Below are 8060 nucleotides of genomic sequence, written 5' to 3'. Positions count from 1 at the left end.
GCTCTCAAGGGATCCCACCTCCACCGTGACCCAGGAGCTCAGAGCTCTTCCCAGTAAGAGTAGTAGATGGTGTGTCCGTCCACCTGAGGTGGGACTGTGGTGTGGATTCTTCTGCTGGGGTGGCTTCGATTAAGCTGCTTCCTTTTCTGGGCCTCACCTTCCTCAGGTGCAAAACAAAAAAAGAAACGGCCAAAAGTGGCTTCTTCTAGTTCTACAAATTCCAACAGTTTAGATACGGTAGCTCAAGTATCCCCTCTATTTGCTGTCTGTTTATTCAGGAAGTATTTTTTGAACACCTACTATGTGTATTGACACAACAGTGAATAAGATAGAAATAGCTGCTGTCCATATAGAACTTAGCTTTAAATAAAAGAGAAAGACAGGAAGCAGGATGTGTTCAGATAATAGTGATATGAGGAAAATGACATGGATGATGTGGAGGGCAACAATTTTAGATAAGGTGGTCAGGGACTGCCTCTCTAAGGAGCTTATGTTAAAATTGAGGCTTGAATAATTGGAAGAAAGTGGCCATCCAAATAGGTGCGGGACAAGCCTGGCACAGACAAGAGTAAATGTCAGGTCCAGAGTGGGGAGCACACTCACTCTCTGCCACCCAGCACCAGCCACCTGTGGGGATGGGGCTTAGAAGCACCTAGTCCGCCTCTGCACCTTCTATTCAATATCACCTTTTACTTAATATTAACGCTCTCTGGTTTTCTACCTCCTCTCAGCAAGGAGAGGAAACAGCAATTTTCCACCAGCAAACATCAGTATTCAGGGATTAAACTACCCATGAGTTAGAACTCAACATGGGAGCACGGAAACCTATTGGATTTAGAACGCATTTGCTCAGAAAGGGAGCGTATACACCTAGAGATGGTTCCAACGGGACATAAACAATAAAATCACAATTACGTGTTAGGTTCACCATAACCACTGCCTGTAATTGATTTCCAAGTTTTTGTTTTTCCTTTTGTTTTCATCAGATGGGCAAGGGTAATGTGCCTGCCACATCATAACAAGGCTTGAGGGAGGCTTGAAACGGAATTATGTATCGAGAAGCAGGAAGGAATCTCGGCCCTGGTGCACTCCTGTCTTCCCCATGTCCCCTGAGTACCCTGGGCTTATCCAACCTTTTAGTAATCAAAACATGGGATTGCTGTTCTCTCCTCTAGAGCAGGAGCTGTTCAAGAGCAGAGACCATATGGAGCTTGTCTTGCTGACTGCAGCTTCTGGTTCATTAGCTGGTACTTTGCACTCACTTGGTAAGTGATGGTGAAATGCATGCATGCACACATGCCTGAGTTAATTCATTACCTCACCTCAGTCTATGCTGACTGAGCACCTAACACGTGCAGGTATTCCTCTTGATGCTTAGAACACGGCAATAAGAAAGACAGACAAAAATTCCTGGCCTCACAAAGGTTGTCTCATAGTAGGAAGCAGGAACAGACAGACAATAAAGTAAATAAATAAGGAGACCAGGATGGTTGCTGTGTATCACCTGAAGGTAAGACTAACAGGTGAGGGTGTCAGTCAACAGAAGGCACCCTGATGTGAGATGAAGTAAACCTTATTAGGACTTGGCCTTAACTCAGAGAACTAAAGAACTATCAGATAGCTCTGAACACAGGATGGCACGATCTGACTCATACTTCTAAAGGATCAGGAAAACTCGACTTGGTTTTAGAACCAGGGGCCAAAGTGTCCATCCTGTTCAGTTATAAGCACAAAAAGAGAGATGCCCTTACTTGGGGGCAAGAATAAAAGAAGTAGAAACTTGAGGCTCCCTCTGTGAGCCACATGGAACCATACTCTAGATGGAATGGCTCTGGGGTGTACCTGCCACAGTGCCACCATATCATCTGCCTCTTTGCTCACTTTTGAAGGTGAATGTCAATGGTGAAGGGTGGTGGCCTAGAAGGTGAGCACTGCTCAATTTCAGCCTCAGTCAGGGAATTCCAAAGGCTAGGACTCTCCGTCGGTGTTTCCAGTAGTATGCAGAGACTCACGGAGCAGACTGAGGTTGGCCAGGGTGCAAAGACTTCTCTGCAGCCTGTTCTCGGCAAACAGCCAGGCCCAGCCCGGGAAGGAGCTCAGGGTCTGGAGGTGTCATCAGGTCACATATATCCAAAGGGATCGTTCTCACGGTCCTCTTGTTTCTCCCATCCAGCAAGCAAGGGATCCTTCCTTTTTATTTTCCTGTCCCTTTCACACCTGTCTTTCTCCATCAGATCGCAACAAGACCTTGAATTCACCCCACAACCGCTGCCTATAATTGATTTCCCAGTTTTTGTTTTTCCTTTTCATCAGATGAGTAAGGGTAATGTGCCTGCCACATCATAACAAGGCTTGAGGGAGGCACATTTCACACATGAGTATGAAAACCCAGTCTTCACACTTAGGAACCACAAAGGGATGGAGGGGGAGGGTTTTTTGGTTTTGTTAACTGTCTCTGCTGGTGAGACAGAAACCTCTATTCTGTCTCTCTGGCTTCCCTTAGAACCAGCAAGAATCCAAGTCCCAGTGCTCCTACCTCACACCCCCTGGTAGGCATCTGCTGCTTTTGCCTGCCCAGCTGGACTTTACTTTGCAAAGCACCACTCTACCTTAAGAGTCACTGAGGTTCAGGTAGGGCTGAAATCTTCCTACCTTGAGACACAATGACGATACCTGGCGAATCAGAATCACAGTGATCATTCCGGGCACAAGCCAGGCCCATGCAGGTCAGCCCTGGGACATGTGCAGACATTACTAGGAAAGGGGTGCAGTTTGCGCTACTGGGATTGCTACAGTGGTGAGGCAAAAGCCTGCGGCTACTGTTGTCAGTTTGGCCACAACCCAAGGAAAGCCCATTAGTGAATATGGCCATTGCAAAAGAAAGCACAGCTAAGGCATGAGGAGGGACAGCATCAAGGCCACCCCATTAGAGCCCCTAGACCCAGCCAAGCCTGAAGCCATTGCTGCCCTAGGCTTTTCAGGTACAGGAGTTGTATTACTTCCCTTTTGCTGCCATAAAAAATTACCACAATAACGGTAAGGATAGCCTAAAACAACACAAATGTATTCTCTTACAGTTCTGGAGGTCAGAAGTCCAAAATCAAGATGTTGGCAGGGCTGTGTTCCTTGTAGGGCAAAAGCTTCCTTCCTTCCTAGGTCAAAAGCTGTTGCTTTGCCTTTTCCAGCTTCTAGAGGCCACCTACATTCTTCGGCTCAGGCCCCTTCCTAACATTGCTCCAACCTCTTGCTTCCATCCTCCTGTCTCCTACTTCTGTAACGAAACCTCCCTCTTTCCTTTATAAGGATCCTTTCAATTATGTTGAGACCACCCAGATATTCCAGGATCAACTCTGCCATTTCAGGATCTTTGACTTAATCACATCTACAAAGCCCCTTCTGCCATATAAGCAACATATTCATGGGTTTCAGTTATTAGGATGTGGATATCCATGAGTTCTGGGGATGAGGGTGTGGATATTCGTGGGTTCTGGGGATTAGGATGTGGACATTTTGGGGTGCCTTTATTCAGCTGACCACAGGAGTCCATGTCCTCCTTTTTTTTTTTTTAGAGCCACTTTAGGGTGGGAATCTGTCACTTACAATAGAGTCCATAATATGTATTCCTAAATCCACACCGTCATGTTACTTCTGAAGAACAGACAAACCCTAGTACTCAATTCATCCAATCAGAGTTATAATGTCCTTATATCACACTTCAGTGTTTTTAATTTTGGCCAGCAGTACAGAATAGAGGTTAGGAACACAGATGTTGGATTCAGAAAGCTTTGGTCTACATCCTGACCTTTCCACTTATGAGTTAAGCCTTTTAAGCTACAATCCTCCTGATCTGTCAAATGGAGATAATGAAAGCACCTGCCTCAGCTGGTGATCGTAAGAATTAAATGAGATAACGAATGCACTGTGCTCACACTAGAAGGTCAATGCTCGATAAATAATGCTCTTTCCACTAAGATTGCAGACATGACTCCTTCCATCTGGTATTACACTGATTTCTTTTATACAATGTGTCTCAATTAATTGCTTCATTTTTATTTAGCTCCTTTGGAAGTGGCTCCAGACTCAGAGAATGTACCTTGTTGGATCTTCACACCAACACCTACATTTTAAAGGTGTTGTTGCCAAGCACTTTCACAGAACAGACAACAGAGACAACTTTTCGCAAGCTAGCCATGACTTCCTTCCTTTATTCTCCCTCTCTTTATTGCTGACATCACTCTACCTCCAGCACAACCCTACCCCATCTGTGAGGTTGGTATTTTTCAGCCACTCTAAGCAAAGACTTTTCTTCATCCCTGTGTAATTTTGTTCTTTCCCCAGCTTATTTAATAACCGTGATTTTTTTTTCATGTTCTTACAGAAAGTGTGGTTTCTCCTCCCCTCTGTCAAATTCCACTTGCCACTTAATGCTCCAGTTTAATTCTGCAGAAATTATTTCGGCCTGGCACTCCCTGGGCATTGCTTTTGTGTGCAGGTGCCACTCTGGATGGAGTCACGGGACGTATTTAGAACTTGGCAGTCCTACCTCAACAACATAACAGGAAACAAGAGGCAGCAGCTGCATGGAATGGTTCAAGTTTGGTGGCCGGCAAGGAGCAGTCATCTGTGACATGTAACAAGTCATGCTGTGTGGTTCACGGAGGTTGATGTTTCAGCGGATTTTTATATCCCAGATGCAGGCTAACTGGAGGAAACAGAATAGGAACTTCCTAGTGACAGGTAAATTGATGCCAAGCTTCTACCTGGATACCTCATACCTGCCCATCGCAGCATAAAACCCACCCACTCCTCCCTCTCCTCCCAGTGAGGAATTTATTTAACAGTTATCTCTACACATTTAAAGCTAATTTTAAAAAATTGTTCATACAATTGATTAAAATATACATGTGGAAGATATTTTTATTTTCACTCACCCAGCTAGCATATACCCCATATTGCTTAAGTAGAGAGCAGGTATCATGTCATCCCAGGGAAGGCATCAGACCTCTTCACAGCTTCACGATGACCTAAACCACTGCAATAACTCCTTCCTGCTTTTCCATCAGTTGGCCTAGAAGTGGGCACGCAACCAAACTCTGTCCACTGAGACACGGGGAGAAGCCTGCTGGGAAGCTTCCTCATGATAACGAAACAATAGTGCTTCAGAAAGAAAATCTTTTTGTTTCCCTGCCTTTCTGTTTGGAATGCAGGACTCGATGCTTGAAGCTGTGACAACCATTTATCCCCAAGAAGTAAAGCCCAAAAAATAACCTTAGAGATGGTGAATTCCCCTCCTACCTCCCTGAACTGTGAAACCAACTTCTTGTTATGTTATATATTTAAATACCTTTATTATTTAACCCGCTATTACTTGGGTATTTTGTTACTGGCAGTTGCATGCATTCTAAATGATACACTACCTCTTCGTTTTCTAAAGAGAGTATTAAACAAAATGTAACCCTCTCCAGGCCTGCCTTAAAAACTGTGTGTATAAACATGGTGGCAACATCAGGCTTCTTACTGAACAACTTCAATGAAGTCAAGTGTTAAGAAGTCCCCAAATGGTAGTTACAATCTTTGGATGTTCAGTTCTCCCATTAAATTGATTGAGCAAGCCCTTTACCTCCCCTCAGCAGTCTATTAAGTGCATTGCTGGGTTCTCATCACCCAAAAATTGCAGTATGTGATGGTTCTCACTGCCCAAATATTGTAGTACTTGTCTATCTCAGTCCATTTTCCCCATCTTGGCCACATAGCAAGATGTCTTGACCACAGCTTGCTATGTAGAAATGTACAGAAGGCAAGAAAAAAAATCCTAGAATTCCCAGCTGTGTAGTATGAGAAACCCCCAGCATGGAGCTGATTTCAAGAGGGTGTAAGAGGAATAGAATCAGGAACCACAACACCTATGGACATTGGTAATTAAATACGGCAGCTTGATGACATAGATTCCAGTTTAGACTTTACCTAACAGGTGATGTTTTTACTGTGGCCTTGCATCTGATAAGGAAATTAGAAATCTGAACATAACGTTGTCAAGGGACAAATTAAAAATATTACATTGAGTCATTGGTTAGTCTTCAGTAGACCTAAGGCCTAAACATTTTACAGCTTCCCTAGCTACAAAAGGCAAATGTTCAGAAAGTGTGACATACTTGATGATACGTAAGACTGAAAGAGCTAAAATTCTTAAATTAACATCAGCTCACCAGTAAGGAAGTCTTATGAAAGTACAGGTAAAAATCAGATGTTCCATACAAAGGAAATTTCTGGAAACATGGCCATAGGCTCCCCAGTGCAAGTGCAGGTCAATCACCAAGAAACTGGTAGTCTATGTGTCAAAAGTTCTCATGAAGTGGAATTCATTCCTCTGATGGTTTTACTAGCCCCAGCAGCTGAGCCCTCAATCTTAGAGGTTCTGAAAGCTGACTTTTCCAGCACAACAAGATCTACTCCTTTTCTTAGCTGTGGAATCACATTACTCGACCTCATGAGACTTGTTACAAAACTTCAATATCAATTTTATTAACATAAAATGATAAATGACTGGCATAGAAACTTTTAGAAGTTCTCCCAATTAGTTGACTCTCTTCCCAGACCCTGACTTATAAGGAGGCCCAAACCTATTTTACCTGAAAGCTTAGTGGAATTATAAGGCATTGGACTTGTAGGAGCATCACACAAGGTAACCTAATGCAGCAAACACACTCTGAAAATGGCTTCACCAAGGGGCCAAAGCCAACTAACCTTACTGCCTTCAACCAGCTCCAGGAAGGATGCCCTTGCCAATGGGTCTGGAATCCTCCAAGTTGGCTGGCAATGCCCCTTTCTCCTGGACTGAGTCTGTGTGGATATTGCAAAAATTGCCTCCAAGATTCTCCTTTCACTTTGCTTTCATGAACAGATTAAAATTCCTTGACCAACACGTTTTTCATTAGATATGCTTATTCATTTGACCTCAGATTGCTGAGGTGATTTGCAGCCTGGGAGCTATCCCTTCTCTTACAGTAGTTAAGATCCATTATATGTTAATTTTAAAACTTAAATCTCAGAGTATAATCCTACTATTACCTGACTCTTGGTGAACATCACACAAGAGCCACCAAGAGTTTCTATAAACTCTGTATTGGACAATGAGTCCCACATTAAATCAGCAACATATGGGCAGCACGGTTCCATTCCTACCTGTTCATTTCAATCATTCATTCCTTCCTTCATTCATTTGTTTTTTCAATAGATATTCATTGGTCAGCTCCTATATGCAGGCATTGTTCTAAGTACTAGACATACAGCAGGAAACGAACCAAACAAACAAACAAAACCTGTCCTAATGGAGCTCACATTCTCTCTGGAGGAGATAGATAGTACACAAATACTTGTCATATGTCAGATGGCAAGGAATGATATGAGGAAAGGCAGGGAAGGTAAACAGATTTCTAGGAATAAGTAAGGCATGGAGCATGCAATTATTAAAATGTGGCACTGGAAGTCCTCTTTAAGAAGAGGTACGGAGGTGTGCAAGTCATGAGATTATCTAAGGAAAGAACACTCCAGGAAAAGGCAGCAGTAAGCGCGGCTGGAGCAGGGTGGACCTGGGGAGAGAAGCAGGAGTTGAGGTCAGGGAGTGCATGGTAAGCTGAATCAAAATGGCCTATGCCTGTGCCTATACAATACCTGATACATGGATGAAAGAAAGTAAAAACATACCATTGATGGAATGTTCTCATCCCTCTAGTTCATGTAAACAGATAGAAAGACAAGGCACGGTTTAGCAGAAGATATTACCAATACTATATACCTAACAACTTGTACTCAGAATATATTAAAAGCTCTAGAAATTCAAAAAGAAAAGGTCAGGCAGCCTAATAAAGAAATGGCAATAGACTTGAACAAACACTTTGTAAAAAAGCATATCCAAACAGCCCCCAAAATCCTAAAAGGTGCTCAATCTCAACGTCATCAAGGAAATGCAAATTACAACTACAATAAGATGTCAATTCACACTGACCAGGATGACTGAAATTAACAATCTTGACAATACCAAGAATGGAGGCTACTTAGAA

The 8060-nt window shown here is 43.1% G+C and overlaps 1 pseudogene; it reads right to left on the bottom strand.

The window, feature by feature from the left end:
• Nucleotides 1–2307: 2307 nt before the first annotated feature.
• On the bottom strand, nucleotides 2308–2420 carry LOC129457942 (uncharacterized; annotated as a pseudogene).
• Nucleotides 2421–8060: the final 5640 nt, after the last annotated feature.

The sequence above is a fragment of the Symphalangus syndactylus genome, chromosome 11 (genome assembly GCF_028878055.3).
Source record: "Symphalangus syndactylus isolate Jambi chromosome 11, NHGRI_mSymSyn1-v2.1_pri, whole genome shotgun sequence".
In the NCBI taxonomy this organism is placed as follows: Eukaryota; Metazoa; Chordata; class Mammalia; order Primates; family Hylobatidae; genus Symphalangus; species Symphalangus syndactylus.
Note: the sequence above shows the minus strand (reverse complement) of the source record. Positions and strands in the feature narration are given on the sequence as shown.